The 25164-nt window shown below is 38.0% G+C and overlaps 1 long non-coding RNA gene across 1 annotated transcript; it reads right to left on the minus strand.

Moving 5' to 3' along the window:
* Positions 1–1061: 1061 nt before the first annotated feature.
* Positions 1062–7584, minus strand: LOC131234784 (uncharacterized). The gene is made up of 4 exons (XR_009165777.1): positions 7363–7584; positions 2520–2711; positions 1661–1994; positions 1062–1544 (listed from the first exon to the last, which is right to left on the minus strand). It is a non-coding gene; the product is annotated as an uncharacterized LOC131234784 (long non-coding RNA).
* Positions 7585–25164: the final 17580 nt, after the last annotated feature.

Consider the following 25164-nt stretch of genomic DNA (forward strand, 5'->3'; position numbering starts at 1 on the left):
AACTCACACTGTGGAAGTAGCTTCAAATTTCAGTTACATTTCTTTCAATTCAAAACTCAAAGTAGTGCTTTCAGAACTCAGAGCGCAGTCTTTCAATACGAATGCTAGGCAAGAAAACAACAAGAAGAGTACTTCCACTTAGACAATTAATTGCAATTCAATTTGACATATTGATTTAACCTTAGGGCTTGCATCTTCTCATAAGTAATTTCATTTTTCTGTCATAAAACTAAAGTAAAATCCTATAACTGAAGTTGATGATTGCTGAATTGGTTAATTCACACGAAAAAAAAGAAGACAAAATTATAATAATCTCAGTTGTCAAGGAACGTTCAACCTTCCTATTTGAATTTGCTCTCTTTTACAAACATTTTCAAGAGAAATTCAGTGACCTCTAGCAACATTTCATATGGAATATTAATATTAGATTTCATTGGTGAAGGAAAGGGTTCAAATTGTCTAACCATACTCATCAAGTGGAGCTTCATCATAGTAGCGTGTTGTTACGAACTCGGAAGCATATCTCCCAAAATCAGTTCGCCCATGATACTGTCAGTACAGATGAAAAGATAATATTGTCAGGGAAAAGGATTCCTCTGTCTCAATTGATTACAATTGAGTCATTGAGTCTTCGAGAAGTTATTTCAGAAATTCAGAACAAGTTGTACCATGTGGTAGTTGTTGAGTGTGCCGTTCTTCGAGAATAAATGAGCAACCGAGTATGCTAGATCTTCGACTGATCTTTGAGATGGTGGGTCACCAAACGACCTGTACCTGTAATTACCAAACCAATTGATACAGTTAAGTCTCTTTCAAAAACAGGCCATCGTGTAAAATGGGTCTTCTTGAATTTGAAAAACATCTAGACTTTGGCTGCAAACTAGACTTCGGTCGCGAATATATCTTCTTCTTCTTTCTTTTTTTCAAATGCATCTTTTTGACCTAATATTATTGTTAGGGAAAATTTGAAATCTGGTGAGCCACACCTCAATAAGATGCTCCAACCCATTAAACATACATGTCACATACTTACAGGCCAATGCTGACTGCCCAAATCATGGGCCCATAGTGTAGATGGACATATCACCAAACTTGCTAATAAGACGACCATAAACATCCAGTTGATGACAATGAACTTCACAGTTATGAAGGATAAATTGTCAGCAGTCCAAGTTCTACATGCTCAAACTGTTGAGATCGTCTAATCACCGAAATTTTCAGAATATTTTCAATCCATGCAATTGTTCACTATTTAATTTTCCATGATCAGCATGTATTCAATGCGTATGGAGGAAGAGTTTCAACGTTAAAATCGTATCCAGTTTAAAAGATAGCCCCCGGTCCATTATTGTTGTTGTTTTAGTATTATCATTGGTAATATAATCATTAATTAATCGAATGGTCCAATGCACTAATTATTTAAGGCTTATTATTAAGAAGTTGTACTTACTTAGCAGTCAGTTCTCAGTCCATAGCACAAGCTTGTAGGGTTTATTAGAACCAGTGAAAGTATCTCCGCGGTTCCTTCCATTGCAAGCACTGATCTTCAATTAACAAAACAGAGAAAAAGAGAGAAAAGCATCTTTAATCCTTCATTACCTCTGATGTGAACTGCTCATTTCTTGCAGGAAAGATGGATGGAATATGTAAGCATACTAACCACTGGATCAGGAGAATCCTTTGCTTGCACATAACCCATGGCACACCTGTCCCTAGCACCACCGCCATATTCCCAGCCCACTGAACATAGGATGCCCCCTTATCTTTAAAGGCAATCTGGATTGTGTTGTCATTCATTTTCTATCTGAACTCGACAAAGAGTAAAATCCAATTAACAAGATTAAACAAGGCCCACCAAAATTGGATTTGGAGAATTGTTTATCTTACAAAAAGAGGCAAACCTGTGATAGGACAATATGACCACCCTGAGATGCGTACAACTTCTCTTCCTTCATCATTTTCACAGTCATCTTTGTGAATTTCTTCATTTCATGCTGCTGATCCAAAAATTCAGTGAAATGTGAGATCATTGGTGCATATAAGCTAATACATTAGCATTTTCATGCTGCAAATCCAAAAATTCAGTGAAATTAGGGGATCCTTTGGTAGGTTTCTTCCATTCCTCCTCTAATCATCCCATTGAAGGTAGTATCTACTATAGCGTATACATGTGGACTGTCCATAAGTTTCTATCTATAGGCTGTAACAAAATCATTTCTATAAAGAGACACCTCTTTAAAGGGATTGATTGCAACCAAAACAAGCCCTGCTTTGGTCTACAGAAAGATAAATGGGAAAGGAAGTCAATAAAGGCAATGGAGGTGGAACCAACATCACACTAAGCAGAAAAAAAAAAATTCAAGAATGATGCTAACATAAATCTTTTCATGAGAATATCTGTACTGAAGGTTATAGAGAACTGAGGGCTAATTCAGGTAACTAAGCTGAATAAGATCATCGACACCCTCAAGGATAGAGGGATTTGCAGGTAATAGCTTTTCACTGGACACTGCCGCCACCTGCTTGTAAAATCAGGATATAGTTAATCCAACCAGCTTAAGGCACTCGATAGTTGTTGCTTAAAAGAAACCCACGAGTGATTTACTCATTTCCCCATATGAAAGCGAAATAACAGTATCCACCCCTGAAATTGATTGTATCCTTCCCATCTTCCATTGCCCATTTGGAAGCCGACACCAAACACGAAGTTTCTGGAAGAAAGAAAAATGTTAAGACTTAAGATCATGCTATAAGGCAACCGGAAGACAGGCAAATAATTTTTTGAAAGATAAGACATAGGGAGATATTGTCAACTTTTATGGAGATGATGATCATGATGATGATTAAAGAAAAAACTGCATGAAAGAGGGTCCTAATCCACTCCCGAATCCCACTACTGTTACAAAATATCAAAAGATTGCTAAACAGATCAAAAGAAAGAAATAATGTTGGGAACAATGACAAGATCTGTAGTTCCACATACCAAAGATGTCTCGACTCTGACTTTTAGCAAGGCACAAAATAATATTTAATGGCATAAGTGACTCCAGAGACAACAAGGATGGAACAAATGCATATAATGCAAAATGTAAGGAGATGGCTTTCTAGATTTTAGTTATTCAATTTGCAAACTTAGAAACGAGTTCCCAACCAAATGAAAGGGCAAGCTGCAAATTAAGATTAAATGTAAAAGTCTTACGAATCACGATTCAATTAAATTCAATTCAACACCTATTGCAACTGTGAAATTTTTTTAATTTTTTTTATATCTTCAGAGCACCAGTCATTGCACCCAACTACATCTAGTAGCAAAGAATAACAATAGTTACTATTTATAATCACCTCCTCATGCTAACCAACATAATTAAGCTTAAGCAATTATTAAACAGATTAAAATAAATAAATAATGTTGGGGACAACAATGAGATCTGTAGTGCCAGATATCAAAGGATGTCAGCAAGTGCTTCTTCATTCCCAAGAGAACGTTGGCCTCAAGACAATCGACGCAGCAAAAAAGATAATGCAGCTCATTCCACCATGACAGCATATCCATGCATTTTATCAAATATCCGAAAGTCGAAACTAGCAATGCAACTCCGAAAACAGGAACTCATAAGAAAAGGTAAAACATATGCAACCTGTGATCAATTTCATCAGTTTGCAACCTTCGGGCTGATTAGTCAGCAAGTGCTTCATGTCAGAGCTCCCATCTTCAAAGAAGATTTTCTGTTCTGATTAGATGCCACTCTGCTTATGAATGGACTTGAAAAATCTTCTGACTTTGGCCTCTTCATGCTCAGCTCAGATTCACTGACAGAAAATTGCATATTCAGATCAATTTCCCTTGCTCTCTTTGCTATGGAATTCAATTTTAGTTTATCTTCAACTTCACTACACCAAGAACTTTCTGAGCTTAAGTCAGGCATAAAAACTCCAATAGCACCACCTTGATGGGTAAAAATTCCTCTTAAAGCCATAATACTACTACCATGGCACACCTCCCAAACTGTAGATTAGCAGTCATCAAAATTGGAAATTGTCAGAATACAATTCCAATTCCCCGATCATAGTACATATTTTCACTCCATAGAATTGTGAAGTGTGCATCATCCTATAGGATGCATTATTTATTTATTTATTGAATGGGAGAAAGGCTGCAGATGCCCTCACACAGTAATAATTCACTGAGAGATGCAAGTGTGGAAAGGTCAGATGCCCTAAAAATCCCAGATCAGAAAAACCTCGACATCCAAGCTTAAGTTCTATATATATCATTCAATGAGGACAGTACATGAACTGTTTTCTATCCCATTCATTTGTAGGCAGGCCACATACCGATCACTTCAGTTATGAATGTCAGAATGGGAGTGATCTTTGGGGTGCAGTCCATCCCTGGTCAAACCCACGAGATTATCATCCAGGATCGTGGAATCCATGGGTTAGGCTGGCACAGACTCAAGACCGAATGACATTGGTGTGTATTTAAGGATCACATAACTCTTCATTGAAAGACTGGATTTATTAGCATGCAGATGGAAAGAAATTAGCGGAAAAGCATATTACCTGACATTTCGAGTCCTGAAGGCTATCCAGTGACTCAGCAATCCTCGTTTGCTTCATCACCATTGCCTGCAATACTTGAGATTGGAGTACATAAAAACTAATTAGTAATACTAAGAAGAGAATAATCATACTTCCAGACATTGAAATAGGTCAAAATTCCACCTGAGCAGAGAATATTTTTCAAATGGGATGTGAATAAGCAATCACATCCCAAAGCTAGAGATTCTGAAAATCTCCCCATGAAATTATTCAACAATATATCTTTGTACAACATGCTGTGTGCATCTGAAACTTACTTTCTTCGTCTTCTCAAGGTCAAACTCGATGGATTTGATAGCCTTAGAAATCTGCATTATCTGCATATTCAATCTATGCATGCTAGCCTTAGAAATCTGCTCTAGGCTTTAAGGATAGTTCAGATCATTCGATTGAACTGTCTAACTGAAATAATGCAATTAGGAACAAAAAACACATCCAATTTTCCTTACCCAAGTCTGAGGGAACCACCAACCGCACACAAGGTCAGGATGCTTGCAAATGTGAAACCGACACAAGGTCAAGATGCACACAAGGCCATTCAATAACAAGTTCATCATACCAAAAAATCAAAGCATAAGAGGTTAATAATAGAAACTGGAAATCAAAGTTGGCTATTATTTTTTTAGTTTTTTTCCTTGAACTTCATAGTAAAAAAGTGTAATGGGAAACATACAAATTCATACTCCAGAAATCTTTGAGTCCCTTGTTGTATTTCTATCATTGGTGGTTCATGTTATTAGGTTTAGGATTAATAATTTTGTACAGCTAATGGAACAAAATGTATTTTTTTTTTTAAAAAAAAAAGTTAAACATCCCATTTTAAGCTGAGCGTAAAACGCCCAAGCTCAGTGAGGTCCACCATGTTATATATATGCCCTTTCAACATGAGCCGTCTATACTCTTTTTAACAGCCCAAGGTAGTAGACTCAGTTAAAAACTACAGTTAAATCCAATTGAAGTGGACAACTAGGATTATGGAGGCATTTTGGGATATATGGCTCAAACCCACAACCCATAGTAATGTCAATGGGCCAGGCTCTGGCTCAACCACTGTCCGTACCTAAAGTTTTTAACCTAGCTTGAGCCCAGTGACTAGAGCTAGGGCTGTGACAGAACCCACTGAAAGTAGGCCTACGGCTTGTACAAACCATGTGGGTCCCTCATTTGTTCGACTCCACCACAACTTGTATTGGAGTCCATTCCATGTTATTAATCCCTGAAAGAAAATACATAAAACAGAAACAAAAATTCATGTGATTGGTCATGTTTTGGGACATACACGAGAGGAGAAGATTGGACAGTTCATTTATTTATTTTTTCTACTGTAAAGTGCAAAAAAAAAGTGTAATATCCTTCTATAATGAAGTTTTGTACCCTTATATATTACTGGTATGAAACCCATGTGAAGGGCCTAACCACCTTTACACGTGGGTCACACATATGAGTGGGCCACACAGGGTAACCCTTGGCATCTTCTATGATATTAAATCTTTCCTGCAAAATCAGTGTGGTGCATGGATAAAAATATATATATAATAAAAAAATAAAAATAAAAAATCCTAGGCCCAATTAGTAAAACAGGTCCAATTATTGCATGGGCCATGCTTTGGTTGGCACCCCTGCCACCAACATTACAAGCGTGGCCCACCTTTCGATGGTTCACCCCAATAAGCTGGTGGGCCAATCATGGATGGTCATTCCTTAAAAACATAACTCATGAACGCTTGACCCTTTTCGTGGTCATTGAACTTTTTCAGTTTTAAAAATTGAATGGGGACCATTGGATGAATCTAGTTACATGCCAGAACAGGAAGCACATGTGCACCCATGATGGGACCCACCGGAGAATGATTTGGACGGACATTATAGCTGTTGGACCCACCATGATGTGTGAGTGCCGTCCAACCCTTAAAACTGAAATTGCAGAGTCTGGCCATAACAACTTCACGAAAACATTTACACACAGTATCACTGTACTATCTGGGCCTCGGAAATGGGTCCCAAAATTTATTCGATCATAAACGCAATAAGTCACCACCGTTTAAAAAATGACAGTGTATATGACGCAAATCTGCTCTTTCGACAGCCGCGTGGTAGTAAACAAGCATTGTCAGATGGGGGAGCGGATTCAGTCAGGACATGATCGTGGGGCCCACCTTGATGCATGTGTTGTATATCCAATCCGTCCATCCATTTTCCAAATCATTTTAACACGTGAGACATGAAACTGAAGCATATCCAAATCTTAGGTAGACCACAACACAGGAAACAATAGTGATTGACCATTAAAAACTTCTTGTGGGCCATAGAAGTTTCAGATCAAGCTGATATTTATCCCAGTCTTTTTTATCTTATCAACCGTTTGGATGTAAAATAAACATTACAGTGAGCCCTCAAAGTTTTAAACAGTAGGCATTCAATCACAGCTGTTTCATATGGAGTGGTCTACCTGATATTTGGATCTACTTCAATTTTGGGGCCACGTTCTAAAATGGTCTGACGGATAAACAGCGTGAATGTACGCCACATAGATCGAAGTGGGTTGGCGTATAAACAGCGTGACATCCGAGCAATGCCTCGGGTGGATTCCACAGTCCGCACTGCACATCACGTGGTCTGAAAAATCAGGCCATTCCACTTGCCAGGGAGGTAACATGTCCAGGTTGAATGTGGGACCATCAGCAATCCTCTTCTCACCATCGTCAGACATCTCATCATCCACACAAACTTAAAAGAGGGACTTGGAAATTTATGACTCACCTTAGCATGAAATATGATGATCTCCAATCACTCAGAATGTTCGTTCGAAAGAAGGGCGCTCGAACGATTCACGGCTTCTAGATACGAGCTTTTGGATGAACGGTCTGAATCATCACGCCACCGCAAGGCAGAAGGACGCTCGGAAGATGAAGAGAGTGCTCTCGAAAGCGGGAACAGAGGGGAAGAAAAGGCGGTCGAAAGAGGGATTTGGAAATTCCTCTGCTGAAATGGGATAAGAATTCAAATCCGGAAAATGTATGTTTTCCATAATTTATAAAATAAACTCTGTTCACATCCGTACAATTAAGGGTCCATTTATTAGATGGTTAAATACTATTACATAAGAAAATTATAAATATAAACCATCTACAACAAGACCCATTATTTGGATGGTCTTGAAAGCCATATATTAAACCTACTCTTTATATGAACGAGTCACCACTATTTTACATAAATTGCAAAACTCACACCCATTAACCGTAAAATGACAACGGTGGCTTGTGCTTTGGATCTAGTAGGGCTCTATGGACCCCACCATGATGTTTGTGTTTAATCCACACCGTGAATCCATTTTTAAACCATTTTTTAAGGTTGATAAAGTCAGCTCCAAATAAATCTTGGATGAACAACACCACAAGAAAATAGTAGTGATTGAACGTCCACCCTTAAAAATCAACCTTTTAGCTACGGATTGTGGTGTTTCGGCTAAGGATTGTAGTCGTCAGTATTTCCGACGGCTAAAATCCGTAGCGGAGACGGCCACACCTCCGTCATCTTCACCCTTTTTTTTTTAGTGAGGTAAAATGCAAAATAATACATATCAACTTAGATTAAAGTAAGCTTATAGGAATCCCTCACCTTAGGTTGTTTGATTCTCCACTCCTAAGGTTAAATACTCTGAGTCATTCATTGAGACCAACTCTTATCCTAATTTGCCTGATTTGAATTTGGTTATAACAAACATCAGATTTAGTCTAGGCTTAGTGAGTCTCAAGAAACTTTATTTCTATTGTGCTACCTATGTTGATAAATCCCGATTAAAGGGTTTAGGGTAGAGTTGGGCATCGGACCGAGTCGGATCAGATTAGGCTCAACTCGACTCGGTCTGGAATCTACATGGGATAACTCGAATTTGGACCGATTCAGGACCGAGTCCGGGTCATCTGACCTGGACCGACCCAAACCCCTGCTTTCCTGAGCCGATCCAGGTCCGATTCGGTTATGAAAACCGAGTCGGATCGGATTGGGCACTACCAAAAAATCGAGTAAAGGCTATGGAAGTTGAAAGCTTTTAGCTACGGATTAAATCCGTAGCAAAATAGCTACGGATTTAATCCGTAGCTATAGCCTAGGTTCTCTGTAGCTAAAACGTACCTTTCAACCTATAACCTATATGGTGCTTAGGGGGATCCATGAGGTCCACTGGAATATATGTATTTGATCTAAGCCGTCCAAAAATTCGGATATATAATGTTGTTGCATGAGCCCAAAAATTATGTGGATTGAATATCTAGGTGGACCACACCATAAGAAATAATATAAATTAAATGTGTACTGTTAATTTGTTGTGTGGTTACCTTAAAGATTTGATCTAAATGAATTTTTTATCATCCTTAAAATAATAATTTAAATTTATTGGATGGAGTGGATATATGAAATACATCACAGTGGGCCCCACGTAACTAAAATTTTAAAACAACTCAGGGTCGTCCGTCACGCGCCGGTCCAAAACCCCGTCTCCCTCCAAAACTGAAACCCATCTCCATTTTCTCCCGCCCTTCAAAACCGAAACCCGTTCTCCATCTCCGTCTCCATCTCTCTCTCTCTCTCTCGCACTCAGTCTCTCTCGTTCCCTTGCCCTCTCTTCATCTCCCGATCTCCCTCACCCTCTCTCACTGTCTCAAGGCCGCATTCCGCATCTCCCGAAACCCATTTCGCTGCATGAAGTAGAAGAAGAAGAAGCATCGTACGGTGAGTATATTTCTTTTCCTCTTTATCTCTTTCTCAAATCTTTCAGAGGTTCAATCCGCATTCCCCTCTCTCTGTTTATGAAATGTAAGGGCCGTTTGGCCGGTCGGATTGGAAGGGATTGGAAGGATTTGCCCCTATTGGAAGGATTTGCCCCTTCTGTTTCTGAAATCTAAGGGCCGTTTGGCCGGTCTGATTGGAAGGGATTGGATGTTATTAGAAGGGATTGGAAGTTAAATCCTGGGATTGGTCGGGCGTGCCAAACAGAGTCGGTGATCAACAGCCAATGCCTGAGACGCGTTTGGCTCGAGGGATTGGAAGGGATGGTAAGGTTTAATCCCGAGATGCCGGGTGTGCCAAACAGATCGGATATATCAATCCAGGGATATAGCAATCCCATGTATCAAGACAATCCACCGTCAACACCATCAATACCTAGAAATCCGTGCCATCCACCATAATACCTTTCAATCCCTTTCAATCCACCCAGCCAAACGGGAACGGATCGGCTACTCCCCGAGACACCAACTTTGGCTGGTGGTCGGTGCTCGTGGGCCCCACCATGATGTATGTGTTTCATCCATGCCGTCCATCTATTTTTACAGATAATTGTAATATTTGAGACAAAAAATGAGATATATCCAAATCTCAAGTGGACCACATTACAGGAGACAGTGTTGAATGAGCGTCGACCATTAAAAAATTTTTGGTGGCCATAAAAGTTTTGGATCAAGCTGATTTTTGTGTTTTCCTTTCATCTAGGTCTGTCTGACCAAATCAACAGATTGGATGTCAAATAAATAGTACAGTGGGCCCTAGGAGGATTTTAATGGTGGATATCCAATCAGTATTGTTTTCATGGGGTGTGGACCACCTGATATTTATATCCTTCTAATTTTTTCGATATGACATCTTTGGCTTTTATTCAAAAAATCAGGCTGTTTTAACTCCTAATCTGGCCACTTATAAAATTATACCTAAAAATTGTAAATATACATCATATGGTCCACTTCAGTCTCGGAATAATACAATTTTTGGGTAGTTTTTTTCATCATGATGAGCCAATACTATATGAATGGATTGGATGCACAGGAAACAGTGGTAATTCACCATTAAAACTTAATGTGGGTTAAAGAAATTTTGGATAGAGCTGATATTTGTGTGGTTTCTTTGAATGAATTGAACGGTTCCATATTTGGGACCATCCATACAGGGGGCACCTTGACGCACCACTGTTAAGTTGGGAAATTTTCCTTATTTCTTGCATCAAAAGAGGAAATGTCCTCTTATAAAAGAAACAAAACATACATTCATCAATCTCTTAATTTAAGATTAGTTGTACAAGGCTAGTTACAAATCCTATAATGTAATTAAGATCAATTTATAAATTTTATATATTTACAATGTGAAACCCCCCTCAAGTTGGAGAGTGAGTATTAAGAACACTCAACTTGGAGCTCAACTGTTGGAAATATTCCATCACCATCATTTTGGTAAATAAATTGGGGATTTGGAATCTTGATGGAACATAAGACAGTTGATGAATAAAACTGGATTTGATCTTTTTACAAACATGTGACAATCAAGCTCAATGTGGTTTGTACATTCATGAAAGACTTGATTGTTAGTAATGTGAAGACCAACTTGATTGTCACAAAAAATAGAAGTTGGCTGAAAATTGCAAACTTGAAGATTGTGAAGGAAATAGATATGCCAAGTTAGTTCAAAACTGGTAGTAGCCATGGAGCCATATTTTACTTCGGCCGAGGATCAAGAAACAATGGTTTACTCCTTTATTGTCCACCAGAAAGGAGAATTGCCAAGAAAAGTGTAATAACCAGTTAGAGAGCAACTGGTAATAGGACAACTAGCCCAATCAAAATCACAATAGCCTCTCGACATAAGAGAACTGGAAAATGACATAAGTAAACCTTGGCTTGGAGATCCTTTCAAAAATCAGAGAACACAAAGTGCGGCACCACAATACATCTCAGGTGAATTGACTAGGATTTTACAGAATATACAATATCCAACCGAGTAATAGTAAGATAGATAAGACATCCAACCAATTGACAATATGAAATCGAAACGGTGAGAAGATCCCCTTCTACATCCATGAGTTTGAAGTTTGATCCATAGGCAAGTTTGTAGGACGGACACCAAGTAAACCAACATAGGATGAGATATCAAGAGTGTATTTTCGTTGGCTTAAGTAAATGGTTGATGGGAGTGAGAAACTTCAATTTTCAAGTAGTACTTAAACGGTCTGAGGTCTTTAATATGAAATTGATGTTGTAAGGTCTTTAAAACAGAGATGACTTTGTCGTTGCCGCCAATGACAAGGACGTTGTCCACATAAACTAAAACAACAGTAAAAGTGGTACCATGATGCCGAGAAAGAAAGAGTAATCCACAATGAACTAAGGGCCCGTTAATTTGGATTTGTGAAAAGCGTGAGAAAAGAAATTGTATTTCCAAAGAAACCTTGTTTTCAAGAAAATGTGGGAAAGGAAATAGTGTTTATCATGTTTGTTTATCATCACCAACATTTTCTTAAGAAAATTGAGGTTTGTGTGGGGGTGTGCGCGCGTGTAAAAAATAAAAAATTAAAAAATTAAAAAAAAAATTAAAAAAAACATTTTCTTAAGAAAATCGAGGTTTGTTTCCAAATCATATATTTGGCAAAATAAAATTCTCTTGAGAAATTATTTTGGTACCATGTGGTGCCTATGTATCCAGCAGCAGGATGTATGGAATTAACAATTAATATTTCCTTTGTAATATGGAAATATTTATTGGAGGGGCGAAGGGTATCTGATGAACAGTTTAGATGGAACGTACTAGACATAAACTGATCATGTTCATCTTGCCCCTATAGTTTCTTGTGGTGTGGCCCACCTAAATTTTAGATCGGGTTAGTTTTTGTCCCGGTACCTAACATTGCAGGATAATCCCGATGGACGGAGTGGATTTGACGAAGAGAATATGGTGGCCCCATTTGAAACTAAGTTAAAGAAAGTTATCATGCCCCTATTTTTAAAAAAATTGGGATGATGACTTCAAACATAAGTTATTTCATTTTTTCAACTTCATTTTAGGGCCAAATCTCAGGTGGACCACACCATAGGAAACTGTGGTGATTGAATGCCCACCATTAGGGCCTGTTTGGCCGGGCAGATTGGATGGATTTGGATGGTATTAGAGTAGATTGTACAAATTTCAAGGTAATGATAGTTGCGTCAATAGATTGGTGCAAGATCTATGGGATTGCTATATCCCGGGATTGCTATTTTTGGTCTGTTTGGGACACCTGGCCAATCCTGGGATTAAACTTTCCAATCCCTTTTAATCCCTTGAACCAAACACGTCCCAAGCAATTTTAAAGGGATTAGGGTGGATTGGATGGGATTTAAAGGTAATGATGGTGATGTCAGTGGATTGTCTTAAGATCCTGAAAGGAATTCCAGAATTATTATTTTTTTGGGTTTGTCAGATTGTGACATCAATTTGAATTTCTATGTTTTTTATTTTTTTTTAATTTTTTATTTACAATGTCTTTTATGTTACTGGCATAGGCATTCATATATATATTGAGAAATATGATTGAAGTGTTAGACTAGCATGTGCATTTACACCATTTTTTAAAATGTTGGTGACTCATCCACCACACGTGTCATAAAACATATTAATCCACTGCATTGCATTCATCAGGAATCAAGCTTGGGGGTAAATATTTTTGGCTTTTATTCAAAAAATCAGGCTATTTCAACTCCTAGTCTGGCCACTTATAAAATTATACCTAAAAATTGTAAATATACATCATATGGTCCACTTCAATCTCAGAATAATACAATTTTTGGATAGTTTTTTTCATCATGATGAGCCAATACTATATGAATGGATTGGATGCATAGGAAACAGTGGTAATTCACCATTAAAACTTAATGTGGGTTGAAGAAATTTTGGATAGAGCTGATATTTGTGTGGTTTCTTCATCCTAGGTCTTTGTAAGCATTCCATTGCCCTTGTGTGGTGAAGTCTTTGACTGGTACGATTTATCATTTAGCTTGATATATTAGAATTGCATGCGATACTTTTCATCTATGCAAGTGGTTTAATATTATACTTATTAATTACATTATTAATTTTTTGTAAAAATACAATGATGGCAAACTCCTTAATACATTGTATTTGGTAGATAATATCTGTATGGGTCCAATCATCTGATAGCACTTCCTTCATTTTCAACTTTTGAGGAGGATGGTGCATTAGGTTAATTTTCAACTTTAATTTTTGGTAAGGTGCAGGTTGAAAATGGACCCATTGGTTAATCGAGATTTGGCTGTAATGAATAGGGAGTGGATGACACTAAGTTTCCCTGACCCACGTTTTCTTTCTGGAATCAGAAGTTTTTCAAAGTTTGCACAAGAAAACCTTCCTGGTAGAGAATTTGTTCCTTGTCCATGCACCACTTGCAGATGTGCACATTTTCTGGTTTCTTATGATGATATGGAAATACATCTAATGAAAAATGGATTCGACCCAAGCTATAGGGTTTGGAACATGCATGGGGAACATGTATCACCTAAGTGTACTGTACGTGAATCAAGTTCCCAACAATATCATAGTGTCTCGAACTTAAATGAGGTTCACAATGCGATCGTTCAAGAACTTGGTGGTAATAACCTAGATGAAGTTGTACAGGATGAGCCCAACGTGACCCCTATAGTTGAAGGCGTCTTCGGAGAAAATGAAACTAATGAGTTTGAAGCAAATCTACGAGACGCAATGACTGAGCTATACCCTGGGGCCCAAGATTTCACCGTGCTGACTTTCATTGTACAGCTTTTCAAATTAAAGGTGAATCATGGATGGAGTGAAAAAAGCTTTACAGAGCTCCTTCAACTACTAAAGAAGGTGTTACCTTCCGGTAACAAGGCCCCAACTAATACCTACCAAGCGAAGAAGATCATTACAAAGTTGGGTCTTGATTATGTGAAAATCCATGCTTGTCCAAATGACTGCATCTTATACTGGAGAGAGAACGAGATGAAAACCATTTGTCCAAATTGTAAAACTTCTAAGTACAAGACTAAAATGGGTTCTGAGAAAAAAGGATCTACAATACCTAGGAAGGTGTTAAGGTATTTTCCATTAACACCAAGGCTACAAAGAATGTTCAGTGTGCCATGGTTGGCGAAAGAAATGTCTTGGCACTCAACCAGAAAATTTCAACATGAAAAGATGGAGCATCCGGCTGATTCTATTGCATGGAAGAATCTTGATGACAAGTATACAGATTTTTCAGCTGAGCCTCGCAATGTTCGATTGGGTTTGGCTACAGATGGGTTTAACCCATTTGGCACTTTCAGTATGTCGCATAGTTCATGGCCCGTTATGTGTGTGACGTACAACCTTCCACCAAAGCTTTGCATGAAACCTCAGTTTACTATGTTGACTTTGCTCATTGAGGGACCGCGACAACCAGGAAAGGATATTGATGTTTATTTACAGCCATTGATTGATGAACTGCAAAAGTTATGGCGAGAAGGGGTCACGACATTCGATGCATAACATGAAAACAAATTCAACATGTGTGTCGTTCTGCTCTGGACAATTCACGACTTTCTAACATATGTTAATGTTTCTAGCTATAGGACCAATGGTAAGTATGGTTGTCCTATATGTGGTCCTAACACTGATTCCTTGCAACTTTAATATGGAAAGAAACATGTTTATATGGGTCACAGATGATGGTTGTCAATGTCAGAACAGGCTAGGAAGGACACAAGTGCTGGCACGTTCAACAAGAAGGTGGAGATACGACGTCAACCGATTCGTCTGGACGGGATTGAGGTTGAAAGACAAACCGCGAACTTGAATATGCAGTGGGGGAAGACTAGGAAGAGTAATATAAGGGGTATTGATGGAGGCCGACAAGAGCTAGCGGATGATGTTGAATCACCGTGGTTCTTCAAACGGTCTATATTATTTGATCTGGAGTATTGGAAAGATATTCCCGTGCGTCACAACCTTGATGTCATGCATATTGAGAAAAATATATGTGAAATCCTTGTTGCCTTGATGTTGAACACGCCTGGCAAAACCAAGGATGATGCTAATGCACGCAGAGACCTGAAACAATTGAAAATTAAGAAGCGTCTATGGCTGAAAAAGAACAATGGCAAGGTGATTCAGAAACAAAGTCCTTTCTGTCTAAGAAAAGAAGAGAAAAAACTTTTCATCCAGACTTTGCATGAGCTGCGTGTTCCGATCGGTTTTAGTGTGAATTGGAGGACCATCGTAAAGGAAGATTGCGTGAATTTAAAGGGAATGAAGTCTCATTCTTATCATGTGTTGATGCAACATCTGCTCCCAGTTCTCATCCAGCATGCATTCAGGGATAGAAAGGTCATTCGTCCTATAATTACAAGCTTTTGCACCTTCTTTAATGCCTTGTGCTCGACAACCGTAGACCTTCAAACACTCCTTACTCTCGAGAGAGGCATGGCTAGGACGTTATGTCAGCTTGAGACTATATGCCCGCCATCGATATTTGTCATTATGATGCATTTGTCGATCCATTTGGCTTACGAGGCTCGCATATGTGGTCCTGTATACTATCGATGGATGTATCCATTCGAAAGGTACGTTGTGAGCTTAATAAGAATAAATCGGCTTAACATCTACATTTGTATGTATATATAATGTATCATTAACTTTGTCGGGTTCATGAAGACATTCAAGGCCTATGTCCATAACAAGACATGACCTGAGGGTTGTATTGCAGAGCAGTACATCCAAGAGGAGAGTTATATTCGGCAACCAATATAAAGGAAAACAGAAACAAGCCTACTGGAAAAGATGGAGAAACGGTTTAACGGAGTCATTATAGGACTACGCAAGTTGGAAGATATCGTTGATGATGACCCTAATGATGACGACGTTGGTCCAGTAGGTTCAAGTCAAAGTGTTATCCTAGCGGGTATCGAATACGAACAAGCTCGTAGATGGGTACTGAAGAGTCATCCCAGCTACGACGAGTGGGAATGGTATGTATAATAAGCTCATATATATGTATATATATATATTTATCTTCTTTACTTTATGCGATTTCAATATAACAATGTTATCGAATATCGCGCAAGAAGCACAAAGATTTCTTACAGCGATGCTATAAGAGGATCAACAGGGTGCCTAACGAGGACGAATTCATATCTTGGTTGAAGAGGCAACCAGAGTTCATTGAATCTGACGATAATGAATTTAAAGATATTGTGAGAGGACCTCTAGCTTTTTCAATGCAATACAATAAATATTGTATTAATGGTTTCCTCTTTGTCACTAAGGACTATGAGGAGAATAAAACGAACCAAAACAGTGGGGTTAGGACAGAGGGTATGACAACCTTTCGATCAAGTGCTAAGGATATCAATACAGTGGATGAAAATCAACCTTACTACGGAGTCCTTCGTAGAATTATCCAATTGGAGTACCAAACAGGGTACAAGCCCGTCCTATTTAAGTGTGATTGGGTGAAAGTGACACATCATGGTGTTTCTTTTGATGCAGAAGCGAATTTGAGATTAGTAAATTTGGCTAGTATTTACAGTTCAGACAAAGTCGGTGACGAGCCCTTCATTCTTGCAGAGCATACCACGCAAGTTTTCTACTCCAGAGATCCAAAAAATCCTGACTGACATGTGGTCTTGGAGGTTCCCCAAAAAAATTTTGTCAAAGAAGAGACGTGCGTTCTATCGGAACAATTAAGGGCTATAAGTAATGCCGATGCAGGACCTGATCTCACCTCATTAGCAATGGTTGATGAATTGATATTCAATGAATCTGAAGATGTCAGTGTTGTGGTCGAGAAAACAAAGAAAAGAAAACGATCGAAGAGAATCTACTGATTTGTTTGTATTTTTTAAGAATGTAACAGAATGATATTTATTGGAGGAAGTTTAAACAAGGTTTGGATAATATAGTGAATTTTTTGTACTTTATCTGTGATCTAAATTATTTCTTAACTATTAGCTTTTTTAAAAAAAAATCTTTTCTTATCTTTTCATATTAGGGAAGAAATAGGTACATGGATTCACAACCAGAGGTATTGGGTGCGCAGGTGCTTGGGAGTACAGATTCAAGCAACACCGAAGGTAATAAGATACTTCTCCTTAGTTATATATGTAAATTTCCTTTTCCTTATATACTAGCAGTAATCAATGATGTGTATATATAACTGTTATTCTTTTGATGTAATTGTGTCAGCTTCTTCTTCATCTAAAAAAAAGGCATTACTAGGGGGGTCTCTTTACTTATGCCACCTGATAGGAAAAAAGTCCTAAAGACGAATGAATTCGGGCAACCGAATGAGGACTGTTCCGATCACAGAGACTTTGCATCGCATGTCGGTGTCCTCACCCGTTCTCATATCCCGATCATATACCCGGACTTTCGCCAAGTGCCTCATGAACAAATTCATATGGTCACAGAAAGATTGTCACAGTTTTATGAGTTTGAGGGTCAAAGTTGGGCTGCAAGTCTTGATTACATTATAAAACGCATCAATGAAGCGTGGAGGAATTACAAGAGAAGATTGACTACAAAATATATTACAAACAAGGATCCTATTGCTGTAAGAGATGGTCCTGCCCCCCCAGGTATCCCTATGGAGGATTGGAAGGCCTTCGTGGATTAACGTACCACCGAGGAATTCAAGAGGGTAAGCGCAAGTAATAAAGTCAATCGGGCCAAGCTAAAAGGACCTGCGTGTCTTGGGAGGCACAGCATGGCTGTTACTCGCCATAAGATGGTATGTATTTAAAAATAGATATTATAGTTTAAAATTGAATTTAAATTTGAATTATCATTCATCTAAATCTATTAATGATGTGTATTTGAATGATATATAATGTGCCAAAGGCGATGGAGAAGAATCTTACCTTTGATGTCGAGATAGGTAGATGTGAAGTCTTCTTAAGAGCCCATACAAGAAAGGACAAAGTTGTCCAATATCCTGAACTTACTGTAAGTGTATCCCTCGCACCACTAACTAGTACCCTTATGAAAAGCTTATGTATAACTTTGAATTATATTGCATTCATTTGTATTTTTCACAGGAAAAACTAGATAAGTTCTATAGTAGCAATCCTACTTCTAGGATGACCGGCATGGATGATGCCCTTACAAAGGTACTAATAAAATTTAAAAATTACTTAAGTTTTACGGTAATTATGAATATCCTAATAACTTGATTTACAATATTTTACAGTTGGGTCTGACAATAGAGGGCGAATGCGGGGTCTAGGTTGCTCAATAAGTAAGGTCGGACTGAAGAAGTCAGCCCCTGCTCGTTCAAAGGTAGAGAATGTGACAAAAGAAAAAGAGAGCGTAACTCAAGAGTTATCTCAGGTGAAGAAAAAATTGGATGGTATGACCCAAGATATAGTTGAGATGAAGAAAACATTGGTTGATATGCAGAAAGATAGACAGTATACTCAAAATCTCTCATCACCAACAGTCGCTAAATCTACTTCGGTATGCAAGTATAAATTTTTTACTATAATGAGCTTACAATTATATTATAAACGCTAACAATACCAATGCCATTTTATGTGTAAATGTAGCCGGATATTATATATATCGGTAAGAGATGCGACTTGCTTGGTTTTGAAAAACGTGGTGTAGTTGCTCGTGGTGAAGTACACGAAGTTAATCCAAATGCAACTGTCCATTGCGAACCGTTAGAGGATGGAGCTTTTGTTGTTGTCCTGACTGAGGTTATACAACCTCACGCTCCTTTGTGGAAAGAAGATGGGTTCGCATCTACACTTGGAGAGGCCGGTCCAGGATCATTTGTGCAATGGAGAAAGAGGCTTTGAGAATTCAATAATTTGAACAAATTTGGTACTGTATAATTGAACATGTGTTGTCTGCATTTTGAACTCAATTTAAACTTGTTGTGTGCATTTTGAATTAATTTTGAACTTGTTGTGTGCATTTTGAACTAATTTGGCACTTGTTTTTTTATTTCTTTTAATATTGAATGAATTTTGTACTCTATATTTGAACGTATTTATAGTCTTAGGCTCCATTTGGTCATCACATTAGTATTTATAAAAATATTTTTTTTTTGAAAATCAAATGGAGCCTAAGCTCTTTTTTAACTCCGCCAATGCAACTCCTTGCATTGCCGGTCCCAAGCCCGGGTAAAGGAGGAGGGAGAAGGGCTTTAGAATGAATCGTCAACTATGGAGGAGATCTTGAAAATGTAGTGAGTATCTCTGGTTTTATAGTTTTACTTGTACATTCCTATATTGATTACTCAAGCATGACGGTTATGTGCATTCTTTCAAGTGGATGTTGTATGTGGGAGGGTTGGAGCTGCATATTTCAGATTCAAGCATCTGGTACGTCTCTTGTCAAGAATGCACATGTGTAGTTCATTAAACAGTATATTATGTGATATCATGTGCATGATATCTATGTTGTAATTTCCCTCATGTATTTTGCTTAAAATCCATGTTTATGTATGATTCTCATGCATTGACATGGATTTGAGCTAAAAAAGATCGAAATAGAAAATTTGAAAAAACAGGGGAGATTTTCTTTTATAAAGTAAGTATTTGGGACCAAGTGGTTACGTATTTGCTCCATTAAATTTGCTCGAAATTAATGGAGCAGACTCGGATGTGCGTCGGAGCTATCCGGATGAGCGGGGGTCCCTGGAAGGTGGGAACCGTTATGACCATGATGAAGCTCTCCATTTCCTAGGCCCACTTGGCTGTCCATTTGGATAGGCCGTGTTTATGTATTTGATCGAAATTAATGGAGCATACCCGGATGCGTCGGAGCTATTCGGAAGAGCGGGTTCCCTGGAAAGAGGAAACCGCTATTATGACCATGATGAAGTAGTCCCAATTTTTATGGACAACATTGGAAGGGGCCTTGACATTTGCGTCGGATGGCCTTGTTTATATCTGTATTTGCTTTGCAGGGACCATACCCTTAACCTTTCTCAATTCCCTAAACTTAAACCTACACCTAATCCTAATCGTAACTCCCTAACCTAAACCTATCTTTAAACTTGAAAACCCGAACATAAACCCGACCCCGAACCCAAACCCAATTTCCTAAACCTAAACCTTAACCTATTCTCAATTCCCTAAACCTATGTCTTATAACCTAAACCTAAACCTAAACCTAAACCTAAACCTTAACTTATACCTATAACCTATATCCTAAACCAAAATCCATGACCTAAAATCTTAACCTATAACCTAAACCTCAACCTTAACTTAAACCTATAACCTAAACCTGAACATATAACCTTAACCTAAAACCTAAAACCTAAACCTAAACCTATAACCTAAATGTATTCTCAATTCCCTAAACCTCAACCTACACCTAATCCTAATCGTAACTCCCTAACCTAAACCTATCTTTAAACTTGAAAACCCAAACATAAACCCGACCCCGAACCCAAACCCGATTTCCTAAACCTAAACCTTAACCTATTCTCAATTCCCTAAACCTATGTCTTATAACCTAAACCTAAACCTAAACCTAAACCTTAACTTATACCTATAACCTATATCCTAAACCAAAACCCATGACCTAAAATCTTAACCTATAACCTAAACCTCAACCTTAACTAAAACCTATAACCTAAACCTGAACATATAACCTTAACCTAAAACCTAAAACCTAAAACCTAAACCTAAACCTATAACCTAAATGTATTCTCAATTCCCTAAACCTCAACCTACACCTAATCCTAATCGTAACTCCCTAACCTAAACCTATCTTTAAACTTGAAAACCCAAACATAAACCCGACCCCGAACCCAAACCCGATTTCCTAAACCTAAACCTTAACCTATTCTCAATTCCCTAAACCTATGTCTTATAACCTAAACCTAAACCTAAACCTAAACCTTAACTTATACCTATAACCTATATCCTAAACCAAAACCCATGACCTAAAATCTTAACCTATAACCTAAACCTCAACCTTAACTTAAACCTATAACCTAAACCTGAACATATAACCTTAACCTAAAACCTAAAACCTAAACCTAAACCTATAACCTAAATGTATTCTCAATTCCCTAAACCTAAACCTACACCTAATCCTAATCGTAACTCCCTAACCTAAACCTATCTTTAAACTTGAAAACCCAAACATAAACCCGACCCGAACCCAAACCCGATTTCCTAAACCTAAACCTTAACCTATTCTCAATTCCCTAAACCTATGTCTTATAACCTAAACCTAAACCTAAACCTAAACCTAAACCTTAACTTATACCTATAACCTATATCCTAAACCAAAATCCATGACCTAAAATCTTAACCTATAACCTAAACCTCAACCTTAACTTAAACCTATAACCTAAACCTGAACATATAACCTTAACCTAAAACCTAAAACCTAAACCTAAACCTATAACCTAAATGTATTCTCAATTCCCTAAACCTCAACCTACACCTAATCCTAATCGTAACTCCCTAACCTAAACCTATCTTTAAACTTGAAAACCCAAACATAAACCCGACCCCGAACCCAAACCCGATTTCCTAAACCTAAACCTTAACCTATTCTCAATTCCCTAAACCTATGTCTTATAACCTAAACCTAAACCTAAACCTAAACCTTAACTTATACCTATAACCTATATCCTAAACCAAAACCCATGACCTAAAATCTTAACCTATAACCTAAACCTCAACCTTAACTTAAACCTATAACCTAAACCTGAACATATAACCTTAACCTAAAACCTAAAACCTAAACCTAAACCTATAACCTAAATGTATTCTCAATTCCCTAAACCTCAACCTACACCTAATCCTAATCTCAACTCCCTAACCTAAACCTATCTTTAAACTTGAAAACCCAAACATAAACCCGACCCCGAACCCAAACCCGATTTCCTAAACCTAAACCTTAACCTATTCTCAATTCCCTAAACCTATGTCTTATAACCTAAACCTAAACCTAAACCTAAACCTAAACCTTAACTTATACCTATAACCTATATCCTAAACCAAAATCCATGACCTAAAATCTTAACCTATAACCTAAACCTCAACCTTAACTTAAACCTATAACCTAAACCTGAACATATAACCTTAACCTAAAACCTAAAACCTAAACCTAAACCTATAACCTAAATGTATTCTCAATTCCCTAAACTTAAACCTACACCTAATCCTAATCGTAACTCCCTAACCTAAACCTATCTTTAAACTTGAAAACCCAAACATAAACCGGACCCCGAACCCAAACCCGATTTCCTAAACCTAAACCTTAACCTATTCTCAACCACCTCTCTCCCATGCATGCCACTCTCTCCCCATGCATGCCACCTTACCCACTTATGCATGTCATGCACCATTTCCTTATGACACCTCTCCTTTTTCTTCTTCCTTAGCTGATGCATGTATTACAACACACTCCACTCAGTTAAGTTAAGCAACCCTCTCCCTAAACCCATACTTAATTCCCTCGAAAAAAAAGGTTTTTAACCTTAGTTGCTGGAAATTCCAGCTATGTCTAACCTCAACTAAACCTCATATTAAACTCATCTAAACTCAACTCCATGAACCTCCAAAACCCAAACCTACCAAATCTCTGAAATCACCACAAAAAAACTTAACCCTAAACTTATAGCCTAAACTCAATTCCCTATTAACTCCCTCCTTAACTTAACTAAACCTTACCGACCTAAACCACCACCTAAACCTAACCTATAACTTAACCTACCCTATCCTAAACTTAAACCTAACCTCAAACTCAATTCCCTAAACCTTAACCTAGACCTAGACCTCAACCTAAACTCCCTAAACCTTATCCTAGACCTAGACCTAAACCTAACCTAGACCTAGACCTAAAACCTAATTCCCTAAACCTTAACCTAGCCCTCCTAAAATTAAACCTATAGCCTAAACCCTAAACCCTATAGCCAAACTCAATCTCAACTCCCTAAATAAACCTAAACCTAAACTCAAATCCCTAAACTTTACTTAACCTATAACCAAAACCCAAACCGCCACCTAAACCTAAAACCTAACCTAACATAAACCTATAACTTAAACTCATAACCTTAAAACCTAACCCTATAACCTAACCTCAACCTAGACCTAATCCTAAGCCTAAACCTAAACTCAAATCTCAAATCCCAAAACCTTAACCTAGACCTAGACCTAAACTAAACCTAACCTAGACCTAAACTTAAACCTAAACCTATAGCCAACCTAATCCCTAAACCCTTAACCTATAACCAAAACCCGAACCGACACCTAAACCTAAACTCAAATTATAACCTTAACCTCAACCTAGACCTAAACTTAAACCTATACTAATAACCTAATCTTAATCTCAACTACCTAAACCTAAACCTAAACCTATAGCCCACACTCAATTCCCTAAACTAACCTAGACCTAAACTCAATTCCCTAAACCTAGCAACCTCAATTCCCTAAACCTTAGCTACCTAACCTATAGCCTAATTCAAATCTATAGCCTAAACTCTCAACCTAAACCTCTAACCAAAACCTCTACCTAGATCTCAATTCCTAAATTCCCTTAACCTTAGACCTACCTAGACCTAAACTTAAACCTAAACCTATAAACTAAACAATCCCTATATTCCCTAAACTTAACCTAGATTCCCTTAAACCCCAAACTAACTTAAACTATAATCTCATACCTAACTCAAATCAAACCGACACCTAGAACCCAAACCGACACCTAACCTACCTATAGCCTAGACTCAATTCCCTATAACCTCATACCTAGACCTAGACCTAACCTCACTCAATCTAAGCCTCAACCTAGACACCTAAACTATAACTAAAACCCAAACCGACACCTAAACTTAAAAATCTCTAAACCTCAACCTAGACCTTATACCTAACCATAGACCTAGACTCTAGACTTAAACCTAGCCTACCTAACTTAAACCTTAACCTAGACCCAGACTTAAACCTATAACCTATATTCAATTCCCTAAACCTCAACCTAAACCTAAACCTAGACCTAAACCTAAACCTAACCTAAACTCAATTCCCTAAACCTTAACCTAGACCTAAACATAAACCTAAACCTAAACCTATAGCTTAAACTCAATTCCCTAAACCTCAATTCCTAAACCTATAACCAAAACCCAAACCGACACCTAAACCTAAACAAACCTAAACCTATAACCTAACCTCAATCCTAACCTAAAACCCCTCACCTAGCTCAATCAAACCTAAACCAAACCGACCTACTTCCCTCAAGAACCTCAACTAATTCCCTCCCTAAACCTAAACCTAAACTATATAGCCTAAACTCAATTCCCTAAACCTCAACCTATACCTAAACTCCCTACCTAAACCTAAAACTAAAACCCAAACCGACACCTAGATCTCAATTCCTAAACCTTAAACCAGACTTAAACCTAAATCCCTAAACCTTAAACTCAAATATAACCTAACCAGACCTCCTAAACCTAAACCTAAACTTATAGCCCAAACCCTAGCCCAAACCTAACCTAAACTTATACTCAAATCCTAAACCTCATAGCCTAAACCTAAACCTAAACCTATAACCTAAACTCAATTCCCTAACCTCAACCTAGACCTAATCCTAAACCTATAACAAAACCTAACCTAAACCTATAAACTAACCTCAAGCCATTCCCAAATCCCTAAACCTCAACCTAACCTTAGACCTAAACCTAAACTTATTATCTAACTCAATTAACAGACCTAGACTATAACTAAACCCAAAACCGACACCTAAACCTCTAAACTCATCAGAACCAACCTTAGCCTACTCTAAAACTCA

The sequence above is a fragment of the Magnolia sinica genome, chromosome 19, assembly GCF_029962835.1.
Source record: "Magnolia sinica isolate HGM2019 chromosome 19, MsV1, whole genome shotgun sequence".
Taxonomy (NCBI): domain Eukaryota; kingdom Viridiplantae; phylum Streptophyta; class Magnoliopsida; order Magnoliales; family Magnoliaceae; genus Magnolia; species Magnolia sinica.